Genomic DNA, 12,896 nt, shown 5'->3' on the forward strand with positions numbered 1-12,896 from the left:
CCTGCATCTCCACCACCATCGCACCCCCACTCCGCCTCTCCACAGAGAGCCAGTCTCAGGCTGAATTAATCAGATCAGCCCTCTGCCAATGACCTTTAGATTCCTTCCACCATTTCATGACAATGTCACCACAGTTGTGACACTAACACACCTGAGCATCTTCCCATGTGCCACTTTTTTTTTTTTTTTTTTTTGTGGTGGTAGAGGTCATACTTGTGTCATTCCAGATTTTTTTTTTAAGATTTTATTTACCCACCTGAGAGAGAGAGCGAGAGTGAGAGAGCAAGAGAGAGAGCACGACCAGTGGGAGGAAGGGCAGAGGGAGAGGGAAAAGCAGACTCCCTGCTGAGCAGGGAGCCCGACGTGGGGCTCGATCCCGGGACCCTGGGATCATAACCTGAGCCAAAGGCAGCCTCTCAACAGACTGAGCCACCCAAGTGCCCCTACTTTGTTCTTCTTGGGCTAAAATTGGGAGGCACGGACCTCTGTTTATTTTCCACGACCTTCCACCCCACCCCTGTACCTTTCTCTTCACATTGAACAAACACAGTGAACCCAACCTATGAATAAAAGGAAAGAAACAGTTAAAACTAGGGGCCTGGGGCCCAGGTGGCCAGAATTCAGCTCCGGGGCCACACCAAGCAGCTAGCTGTGTGACCTTGGACAAGTTCCTTACACGTCTCTCTGTACTATGGGTTACACTGTAAGGAGAGGGGGCCGGTAACAGCACAATAAGAGATCGTGAGGATTAAAAAAAAGCTAACAGGTGGAAAATACTAGAACAGTGCCTGGCCAGCAGTAAGCACTCAATAAATGCTATCTGCTCTTATTAAATGGAAAAAGTTTAAACTTGGGGCTCCTGGGTGGCTCATTTGGTTAAGCGTCTGCCTTCGGCTCAGGTCATGATCCCGGGGTCCTGGGGTCGAGCCCCGCATCGGGCTCCCTGCTCCGCGGGAAGCCTGCTTCTCCCTCTCCCACTCCCCCTGCTTGTGTTCCCTCTCTCACTGTCTCTCTCTTTGTCAAATAAATATATAAATCTTAAAAAAAGTTTAAATCATCGAACATTACATCAAAAACTAATGATGTACTATACCTTGGCTAATTGAATTAAAAAAAAAAAAGTTTAAACTCCCAGCACAGAGAATAGTGGTGATAGCCAATGATAGCAGTGATCGCAAGAGTCCGGCTTTGCGGGTAAGAGGATTTTCAAGTTCTAAGAGCCTGGCTTCCAAGATGAAAGATCGAGGGCAGAAAGTGTGCCCCCAGGTGTCTGTAGATGGTGTTTGCAGGCTGCCTGCCTAGTGGAGGTGCTGACCGAGTGAGCCGTGGGGGTAGGTGGCGAGGGGCAGTCTCCAGAGCCCCGGACACCCGGGCACTTGGCAGGGCCAGCAGCCTGGAGCCCTCCCTCTCCCCAGCCAGAACCCAGGACGGTTGCAAGCACCACTGGGAGCCGGGAGAAGTCTTGAGAGTCTTGGAGGTTGATGAGGGCATGGGCAGGCTCCCAGGGTAGGATGCTCAACCATCCCTGTCTGCTTGGGACTGAGGGTTTCCTGGAACGTGGAGCTTTCAGAGCTAAAACTGGGAACCCGAGACAGTTGCTTGCTCACTCTACCACAGGGTCCCAGCTGGACTGTGGCTTCTGCTCCCAGACAAGGACCGGAACCGACTGGTAGAAGCCAGAGTGGATGCTTGTCGAACTACCATGATCTGGGTACCCAGTGAACCCCTGGGCTCCCCAGGGACGGAGGGGGCTGGTCCAAATCCTGAAGTGACTGGGCATGATGAAATGTGACCGGGGTTACCCGACAGTGTTTAGATGCCACTTCCTACTGCCTGGCGGCAGGGGGGGCGGGGGGCGGTGAGAGCACAGGAGTTGAGCTCAGGGAGAGAAAATTAAAGAACATTCCATGTTGGCACCTCTGAGTCTGTGAGTGTCCAATTCATGTGCACTCCAGCCTTCGGGAACGTGTATAGATGGGAGGAGAGGGGACAAACCCACCACATGCCAGGCAGCGGGCTGCGGATTTCCCATGTGATTTCTCATTTAATCCTCCCAGGAACCCACGAGGCAGGTGCCATTATGAGCCTCCTTTTGCAACCGAGGAATTGGAAGTCTGCCGATTATAGGTAAGGGGTGGATTCAGGATTTGAACCTGGTGTGGACCGCATGTTTGTTCCCCTGCCCCTCCTCAACACCTCACCCCCTCCAACACAATTCATATATTGAAACCCTAATCCCCAGTGCAATGGCATCAGGAGGTGGGGCCTTTGGGAATTAACTAGGCCAGGAGGGCAGATCCCTCCTGATGGGATTAGTGCCCTTTTAAGAAGAGCCGTGAGAGCACCATGTGAGGATACAATGAGAAGGCAGCTGTCTGCAAACCCGGAAGAGAGCTTCCCCTGGGAGCCAATTGGCTGGCACCTTGATCTTGAACTTCCCAGCCTCCGGAAGTGTGAGAAATAGTCTTCTGTTCTTTAACCCACCTAGTCTATGGTACTCTGTTAGAGTAGCCCGAGCTAAGATAGGACCCAGTTGTTTCGACTCCAATGTCCATGCAGTTTCCCCTGTAATAGGACCTGCCCCCAACCCCGCCCCCCCGGCCCCATAAGCTACCCAGGTGGAGACCAGAGAAGATGATTTGAAGCTAGGAGAACATCTCTTTGATTTTCTTTTTTCTCTTTTCTTTTTAAAGATTTTATTTATTTATTTGACAGAGAGAGAGAGAGAAACAGCACAAGCAGGGGGAGCAGCAGAGCGAGAGGGACTCCCCTCTGGCAGGGAACCCCATGCGGGCTTGATCCAAGGACCCCGGGATCACGACCCAAGCTGAAGGCAGACGCTTAACTGACTGAGCCACCCAGGCACCCCCATCTCTTTGCTTCTGATAGTCTTTCCAAGGCAGCCTGAAATTCCACCATTACAGATAATCACTGGGGACTGGGGGAGGTAAGTAATCTCTTCTCTCCTGCGAGAGCCAACTCTCAAGTGAAAAAACCTCTGGGAGAGGTAGGACACTAATTGGCCATAACGACAGCAATAATAATAGGTGATCATTATTGAGAGCTTTCTATACGACAGGATGTTCTAAGCCCCTCACATGTAGTGTATTCTTTCATTTACTCCTTACAAGACCCTAGTGAGGGAGGTACTATTAACATTGATGAATTCAAACATTTCCTTGGACCTAAGAGTTCATTTTTTCCTTCTGATTCTAAAAGAAATGAAAACATGTCCATGGGCCCCTCCGAATCTTCTTGGAGGACAGTGACGTCCAGGCTGAGGCCTGAAGTGTGGGTAGAGTGAACCTGTAGAGAGGGTGGGAGAGGATTCTATGCAGAGGGAACACCTTGCATTAACCTTGAGATAAGAAAGAATATGCTGGACTGCAAGTAGGTTAGTATCTTTGAAGGTGAAGTATTGCTAGTAACGGTTGACAGAAAAGAAGCCCAGATAGCAGGAACATTGGAGTTATTTTAAGGAATTTTAATTTTATCCAGAAGCGATGGGGAGCCACTGAAGGCCTTGAGCAGGGGAGGGATATACTCAGATATGCATTTTAGGGAAAAGATTCTGGGTGTAGCATGAAGTGTGGATTCAGAGGTGTCCAAGACTGCTATTTATGGACTCCTGGATGTTAGTGAGGCATACGGCTGCCCAGAATAAAGATTACATTCTCACCTTCTTTTGCAGCTAGGTGTGGTAGTGTGACTAGGTACTGGTCAATAAAATATAAGTAGAAATTTCTGGGAAAGATCTTTTAAGGGAGAGGGTGTATCCTTCTTCATTCCTTTTTTTTTTTTTTTCCCCTGGCTGGAATGTGGAAGTGATGGCTGGTGCTTAGGCAGCCATCCTGGATCAGGGCTTTGTAGAGGAGCAAAATGAAAGTAGCCCAGATCCCTGAGAATCACAGAGCCACTACATCAGCCCTGGATAGCTATGTATTAGTTTCTTTTATGTAAAAGAGAAGAATATTTTGATTTTGTTTAAGCCACTGTTATTTGGATTTTTTGTCATATGCAAATGAACCTAATCCTAAATATCACGGGAAGAAAGAGTGGAGGCGGGAAAGTTAGGAAGATGCAGGGCTCCAGGTGTGAGATGAGAGAATGAAAAGATTTGAAAATATTTGTTGGTGGTAGAATTTGTAAGCCTTGGTGACTGGCTGGATGGGGGAGGAGGGGCAAGAAAGAGGGAGGTGTCAGAGGAAGTACCACCAGAGGTATCATTTGCTAAGGTGGTTTTATTTTTTAAAAATTTTTTAAAGATTTTATTTATTTATTTGAGAGAGAGAGCAAGCACCAGCAAGGCGGGGAGGGGGTGGAAGGGCAGAGGGAGAGAGAGAAGCAGACTCCCTCCTGAGCAGGAAGCCCGACTCAGGGTTTGATCCCAGGCCCCTGAGATCATGACCTGAGCTGAAGGCAGACGCTTAACCAACTGAGCCACCCAGACGCCCCATAAGGTGGTTTTAAAACATGTTCACAAAGTCTTTGACACTCCTCCCATCAAGGGGTGAAGTCTAATTCCCCTCCCTGGAATATGAACTGGCCTTGGTGACTCAAGTCTAGTGACTGGCACACTTATAGGAGTGATGCTACATGACTTCTGAGCCTTGGCCATGAAAGGTGACTCAGCTTCTCCTTGGCTCTCTCCTGTCCCCAGCCACCATGCTGTAAGGAAGCCCAGGCCACATGGAGAGAAAACAAGATCCCCAGCCTTCACCCCAGGGGAGTGCCTAGCTGACAGCCAGCCCCGACCTGCCAGCCACGTGAATGAGCCATCTTGGAAATGGCTCCTCTTGTGCTGGATTGAGCCACGTCAGCAGATGCCACGTGGAGCTTGGTGAGCCTTCCCTTCTAAGCCCTGCCCAAATTGCATATTTATGAGCAAAACCGATGATTGTTGTTGTTTTAAGCCACCAAATTTTGAAGTGGTTTGTTACACAGCAATGAGTAACTGATATATTTGTAGAGAAGATTCTGGGCCACCTCTTGAACTACAGCCAGAAAAGGCTTGAAAACTGTCTTGTACCCCAAGTCCCTTTACAGTGGCAGCAGCTGCTGCTCAGGGTCCCCCTCAGAGAGTGGGGCTCCCTCTAGTTCTGTTTAGTGTGCGCTGGCCACGCGCAAGCCCACAATTATATTGGCTAATGGCAAACAGAATTGGGAAATCAAACATTTTTCAATAAAATCAAGACTCATTCCAAAGCAAAATACAGCATTTTGGGGGATGCGCCACTGCTCTGGAGTTTCCAAATCACTCCTCCCTTCCACATACATGGGCCACAAGGCTAAAGCAGCACCTTCCAAGGGGAGGCAAAAGGACAACCAAACCCTGGTCCACTGTTGCCCTACCCCTCCCATTCTTGCCTGGATTCCTCATCCTTCTCTTTCCGGTCTGGTGCCATCCCTTAGGGAACCAGCCAGCCCGTCAAAGTCTTCACAGTGTGGGGCTAGTGAGTGGGCTTTTGCTCTGCTCTACAGTCACCTAACAGGGGCCTTCTGTGCAGCGGGGTACAGAGATGATAGTCACACTTCTCCTCCACAATCCTTAATGTCTGTACATCAGTCAATAAAATTTATTGGGTATGTCCCTGTGATGGTGTTTCATGAGTTAACTATGGTGCCCAGTTATTCCATCAAACACCAATCCAGGGGTTGCCATGACAATATTCTGTAGATGCGGTTAACATCTACAGTCAGTTGACTTAAAGGAAGGGAGATTGTCCTCGATAAAGTGGGTGGGCCTGATCCAATCAGTTGAAGGACCTTAAGAGCAAAACGAAGGTTTCCCTGAGGAAGAAATTCTGCCTGTGGATTGTAGCATCAGTTCCTGCCCAGGGGACTCGACTTACCGGCCCGCCCTGTGGATCTGGGACTTGCCAGCCCCCATAATTGCATCAGCCAATTCCTTGACGTAAATCTGCTCATATGTATGCTTATGCTTAAGCATACATATGCTTATATGTATGTATATATATACACACACATATAAAATATTCTGTTATATATAATTAGAGATTATACAAAATATTTATATCATATTAGTTAATAATACACATCACATTAATATTAATAAATTATTAATATTGTATTTAATATATTAATATGTTACACACACATTACACACTGGCACTAAAGGAAAAGCACTTGTTCATTGTGGAAATGACAGCAACCGAGATCAAAATCTAGGTTTGCTTTCACTTTTGAAGCTTCTAGTGAAATCGGACTACGCAAGATGTGACTTCCCCGATGAGTTGTTTGACCTTCGGTTGGCTTTTACCCACATTTTCAAGTGTGTTGGCTCAAAAAAACATCATCAGCCACCAAGAGTGTCCTCATGTAAGGGGTTCTTACCAGAACAGAAGCATCAGGGGTAAATTGTTTAGACAAACGATTTCGTGACTCTGTTGGAGGTACTTAAGAAGTAAAAGAGCTATGCTTGTTATTCCTTTCTAGAAGCTACAGATAAGAGAGTTCATCCATAGGCAGACCACAACTGAAAGTTATATGGATCTCCAGGCACCATGCCAGAAGTGCCCCAGCTCCTTCTCAAGTTCTATCCCATGGGTGAGATCTGCCCAGCCTGAGGGTTCCCACCGGAAGTGAAAGATGGCAGCAGGGGGACCATGTCTCAGTTGGGGCTTGACCGCCAACCATGAGAGAATGTCGTGCACCCGCTGCCCATTCCCGGTGAATTCGGGACAACGGCATGGGGAGCTGCTTGCTGCAGAAGCCTCTGTAGTGATCGCTATTGGAAAACATGATTGGCATGACATGGCTGAGGAAAGGAGAGTGACACTTGCTATAAGTTTTAACTGGGGGCACCTGAGTGGCTCAGTTGGTCAGGTGTCTGCCTTTGGCTTAGGTCATGATCCCGAAGTCCCAGGATCGAGCCCCACATTGGGTTCCCTGCTCAGCTGCTTCTCCCTCTGTCCCTCACCTTGCTCGTGCTCTGTCTCTCTCTCTCAAATAAATAAATAAAATCTAAAAAAATAAATAAATAAAAATTAAAAAAATAAAAGTTTTAAGTGTCAGGCCCCATGGCAAGCCTTTTCACGGACATTATCTCGACAGACACAGGGACTCTGAGCCTTTACGTCTCTCTTGGCCTGGTGACTATCCTAGAAATTTAGTGATTGCCTAAAAAAGGACTTCAAAAATTTTTGGAAAATTGGGGCTCCTGGGTGGCTCAGTCAGTTAAGCATCTGCCTTCAGCTCAGGCTCAGGTCATGATCTCAGGATCCTGGGATTCAACCCCGTGTTGGGCTCCCTGCTCAGCGGGAAGTCTGCTTCTCCCTCTCCCTCTGCCCTTGCCCCTCCCCGCTTGTGTTCTCTCTCTCTCAAATAAATAAATTAAAAAAATCTTTTTAAAAATTTGTGGAAAATGCAATGACATTAATTTTCATAGCCCATGCTGGCTAATGCAAATGGTAGACTGTACCATCACGCCATCTGGCAAAATGCTCCCATTTTCCAGATAAGCCATACTAAGGTAAGAACTAGGAAAGGGAAGTGACTCGTTAAAGATCATGATGCTTATTGATACCCAAGCCTGCTTTCATACCCAAATCTCAGTAGGGCATCAGAAATGACATTGGTGATTTCAGAGTAGGGTAGCATGTCCTAAACTTGACCAACAAACGAAGGCTTCAGAGTGCTATAAAAATACAGAGCCCTAGGCCCCACCTAGAAATTCTGAATAGATAGGTCCAGTGAGGGCCTAGGGTTCTGCATTTTTGACAAGTGTCCTGGGTCGTTCTTGTTATCAGGTAGGTGGGAGTGTGGGATGAGGGGACCAACTGTGTTTCAGCGTTCTTATCTTGGGAGCTTTGGAAGAAGTTCCAAGGCAGAGTTCTTTCTTTATTTGGGATACAGATAAAAACGATCTCGCACTCTTGATGGCAGAATGTGGACATCTGGTAGACAAGCACTTCCCTGTCACTCCTCAGACAGTTGGGACCTTTGCCCAGAAAGTTTTGGTTGATAAAAGCCCGAAGAGCTACCCTTCAAAGGGGGCTGTGCGTGCTGTAATAAGGGTGCTCTGGAAGCTCGAACAACCTTCAAAACCCAACTGAATCAATCTCTCAGGAGGGAATCGGATGCTTGGAGGAGGGATGGGTTGCTGAGCCCTGCAGTCCCATCTCAGACCTGCTCTGCTTTCCTCTTCCAGAGAACCAGGAGAGCCTGAGCTGGAGGAGGAATCGGGGCTGCCAGGGTGCCACGCTGCAGCTGGAAAGGCATCGAGTGTCCAAGGGCTGTATACTGACTCAGACTGGCCATTAGCCTCAAGCTGTAACCCAGGGCGACAGGACCAGAAGGAGAACTGGACTCCTAGATGCTTCCATTTTTTAAAAAAGATTTTGTTTATTTATTTAAGAGAGAGAGAGAGAGAGAGCACAAGCGGGGGGAACAACAGGCAGAGGGAGAGGGAGAAGCAGGCTCCCCACTTAGCAGGGAACCCGATGCGGGACTTGATCTCAGGACCCCGGGATCATGACCTGAGCCAAAGGCAGACGCTTAACCCACTGAGCCACCCAGGTGCCCTTAGATGCCTCTATTTTTATACTTCTTATGATGTTGGGTCAGGAAGTTACTAGGATTGCCCCTTTGGTTATTTTGGCCAGGAAACAGTGCCAGAAGTCACGCTGCTGAGTTGTCCATTTTCACACAGCAGAAAGACTAGAGAAGTTGTTTAGATTCCGTACTACTGCCTGTCCCACTATGTCTTTGAGAACTGAGCGCCGAGCCAATTTACAAGCCTCACAGAACACGCATGCAAAAGGCTTTGCATTCGATAAATGGCACAAATTATTGTCACCATCATTGTCCTCAGTATAAGAGTCATCACTGCCACATTATAGATGCACTTTCTAAACAGCCATGGTACTCTCCAGGCCCTATGTCCCTGTCTAGCTGAAGCCTCCCCTTCCATGGCCACATGCTTAGGCAAACAGGGTGAGGCCATCTTTGATGGGATTGGGGGTGCCTGGTGCGAATGGGGTATCAGTGAAGAGTTAAGCCAATTTTTCTGACTTCCTTTTGGAATTTAGATTTGGGATCCATCTGAGAAAGGGGGGAATGGGGCAGAGCTGTGGAAAGAAGCATGGGTGCCATGAGCCAGGGTGATTGGGAGCCCACGAGACACTGGCTGAGTGCTAGATGCATGGCTGCTGGATATGAGTTGCCTCAGGTCCCACGAGCTTCCAGACCCAGTTTTAGGCCAGGGATGGCCTTACCACAAACTCCTTTTCCAGAGAGTGGGTTCGCTGAATCTTTGCTCCTTGCCCCCGGGGAAGCCAAGCAGCCCACCAACCCACAGAAAAGCATCCTCACTGAGGCACGAGGGAAGGGCAATGGGTTTGGATTGGAATCTTGGCCCGACTGGGACTCAGTCTCCTTCTCTGTAAGAGGAGATTATGGCGCCTCTTCTACCTCACAGGAATGGCAGGAGGACTCAGGAAGACGGTGTGTGCCTTATAGCCATCCTAGCCCCAAGCTCATTTCCCATATTAATCGTCCCACCTGGGTCTGGATGACTTTGGGCTGTTTCCCAAAAGCAAATATGACTCGGAAGACAAAGATTTACCATGACTGAACATATCTGAACACTTGCTCTGATGGAAATAAATGTGTAGAAGAAAGAACACTAACTACTCTCAGGAAGAAAATCTAAGGCAAGAAGGATGGCTTTCCTTTTTAAAGATTGGAAGTCAGCAATCGGAGGTCATAAAGATGGCTAAAGGCACAGCTGGATTCAGGACTCTGACCTCTCTTTCCAAGGACACGGTCAACTGACCAGTGGAGAGCTTCACGTTGAAATGAGAATTAGTTTTCACTTCTCAGAATCTGTTCTTCTAAGGCTTTACAGAACATAAAAATAAGGCAAACGGACATTATTTCATGTTCACAAATTATGACACATGCTAAAGACAGCAGATGTGCTAACTCAAGTCATTTTACCCCCTTTTAAAAAATTGATTAATTTATTTACTTATTCCTCACCCCACCTTTTAAGATTTTATTTATTTATGAGCGAGAGAGAGCACGAGGGAGGGGTGGGAGGGCAGAGACAGAGAGGGAGAAGCAGACTCCCCGCTGAGCAGGGAGCCCAATGCGGGGCTCGATCCCAGGACTCTGAGATCACGACCTGAGCCGAAGGCACACGCTTCACCGACTGAGCCACCCAGGCGCCCCCATTTATTTCCCCTTTTAACCTTTTCCAGGATCACCACCGTCTTCCCCATCAATGGATTAAGCCACAGATATAGAATGTAACCGGGGCACTTTTTTCCACGCACTGGGAGGAAGGAGGCTTCCAAAGTCGGCCATCCCATGCACGTTCAATGTCAGACATTCAAACGATATGGAACTGTACGGTGTGAAAGTGACTAAGAGCTCCTGTTACTGCCCCCAGAGGCTACCATCGTTATATGTGGGGATGCAGAGATACCAGGGGAAAAAAAAAAAAAAAAAAAGATGGGAAGTCAGCTTTTCCAGCGAGAAGATTGCCCTGACTGGCTCAGTTTGGAGGGCTGAGGGAACTCGCCAACAAATGAGTTTTTACTCTTAGTGAATTTACTGTTACCCAGCTCTCCTAGCACCCAGGGAGAAAAAGAGAAAGTTCGAGTGCTAATAAACCTCTGAGTTGACTTTCTGGTTACACAGCCGAACACCTTTTACATGATTTGGTTGTTAAGTATGCTTGCGACTCAGGGTTTAGGTTGATTATGTATCAGAGTTAATAAGTGTGTCGTAATTAAGACAATGATGATTCACTGTGCCAGTTGTTCTGGGTAATGAAGCCGAAAGTTACAGAATGTTTCCTCAAGCTGCATTGTATTCAAAACCAGGAAAACCTATTTGGTTTTTGTTATTATGAGAAAGAGCTCACAGTTCTTTCCTACTCCAGTAGACAGGATCCCCCCAGAATCCCCCCCTCCCACTTTTACTGAGATGCTTTCTGATTGTTTTTCTCATCTGGAACCCGGACACCGCGCAAAGGTTCTTGGTTTGTTAACTTTTCGTTCTGCAAGTGCTGGCCGCCACAACGACTATTTGAGAGAAACCGTTTGGATGATTCAAAAAGTTTAGACATCTAGGGGCGCCTGGGTGCTCAAGTCAGTTAAGCATCCGACTCTTGATCTCAGCTCAGGTCTTGATCTCAGGGGTGGGAGTTCAAGCCCCACGCTGGGGTCCTCGCTGGGCGTGGAACCTACTTTAAAAATATATAAATAAATAATAAAAAGTTTTGACATCTAAAAATGTCCTCATCATTCTCAGTCACGTCCCTTTACAGGCACAGTGCATCCTCAGCCACTGTTACTGGCACTGGAGAAGGGAGGGAACTTGGTACAGTAGCTGGTGCCCTCATCATCCATGATACGGTGGATTTGTCATCGGCCCCTTCCCCCCTTAGGAAGTTTCTCTCTGCTACTGTTTGCCTGGGCTTATTAATTCTGGTTCCTTACAGGTCAGTCACTGATGGCGAGTTGGGCTTGGAAGAGTAGAAGCAGAGACCGAAAATGAGCCAAGAGCAGGTGCAGAATTTGGAGTTTGCTTTGGATCCCCTCCAAGCGGATAACCTCCCCGGGAAGGTTGTGTTGACGTGAACACAACATTCAATTAAAAAAATGAAACAGGGGCGCCTGGGTGGCTCAGTTGGTTAAGCAACTGCCTTCGGCTCAGGTCATGATCCTGGAGTCCCGGGATCGAGTCCCGCATCGGGCTCCCTGCTCGGCGGGGAGTCTGCTTCTCCCTCTGACCCTCCCCCCTCTCATGTACTCCCTCTCTCTCATTCTCTCTCTCAAATAAAAATAAATAAAATCTTAAAAAAACAAAAACAAACGAAACAGGTTTGGTGGCACGGGGCAGGGCGCAGTGTTTCCCTGGCACAGGACGGCCAGGCTCTGACAGAGCTCTGGTTTCCATGTAAAACAGGGCCTCCAACTCTGGGTGACATCCCGTCCTCGGGCAGGGATTCTGTTGGTTTTCTCTCCCCCGTAGTCCCGGGCCTCATGGGCAGGACCTGGATGCCAGGCGTCCTCGCTTCCCCAGGAACCCTGGGCATCGTCTGGCCTGTAGTGGTTGCTGTACCTCTTGGATGTGCCCTACCCTGCCCTCCACTCCCCCCCCCGGCCCCGGCTACTTTCTTCCCCAGCTGCTGTTGTGTGTGTATGGCCCTGCCTTACTTTTGCTACCCAGCCTCCCCGACCCCACTATGGACCCTTGTCCATGCACCCTACCTACTACTTTTTGACCCATTTGTGGAAAGATCCCCTGTCCTCAAGTCACTTGTCTTTTAGAAACGCAAATTCTCGGTCCCTGCGCCAGACCTGCTGCATCAGAACCTCCGGAGCTGGGGCCCAGCTATGCCTCTGTTAACGAGCCCTCCGGAAGATTCTGATGCAGACTCAAGGTTGAAAACCGCTGTCCTACAGAATGAACGTCAACACTTGCTGCCTCCCAGTCCTGCTGTTGCAATGCCACCCACTGCTGCGGACGCACACCGTGATCATGGACTTGACATTTAACTACTTTCCACATTCACACCTTATTCCGCATCTTTGCCTGGCACGAGTTTCTTTTATTCTCTGGAAGATCTGCCAGGGACATTTCCCCCAGCCCATCCTTCCCCTCCCGGGTCAGATCACAAGTCCTCTAAGCAGCTTTCCCGACCTAAGCAAGCCCTCGTTTTCTTCCTTGTCCTGGAGTCTGGTCCTCAGGCCCCATCGTGCCTCAGTTCTCACATGCTCGTGGACAGGGATGCTGAACACCAACACTTCTGTAACCTCCTCAGCTCCCAGTCCTGGGCGGGCACCCAGGAGGTCCTTAGCAAGCACATCCTTGGTCACAGATAGATGGATGTGCCAGAGCGCACTTACTTTGGGTGTCTGCTC

At 48.5% G+C, this 12,896-nt stretch overlaps 1 protein-coding gene across 2 annotated transcripts in view; it reads right to left on the reverse strand.

Annotated features, from left to right (window-relative positions):
* Positions 1-12,896, reverse strand: part of DIPK2B (divergent protein kinase domain 2B) — a 39,624-nt gene that overhangs the window by 5,497 nt on the left and 21,231 nt on the right. The gene's annotated exons all lie outside the window — the stretch shown is intronic.

Source organism: Mirounga leonina, unplaced genomic scaffold (assembly GCF_011800145.1).
Source record: "Mirounga leonina isolate KUSES-001 unplaced genomic scaffold, KU_Mleo_1.0 Mir_101609, whole genome shotgun sequence".
In the NCBI taxonomy this organism is placed as follows: domain Eukaryota; kingdom Metazoa; phylum Chordata; class Mammalia; order Carnivora; family Phocidae; genus Mirounga; species Mirounga leonina.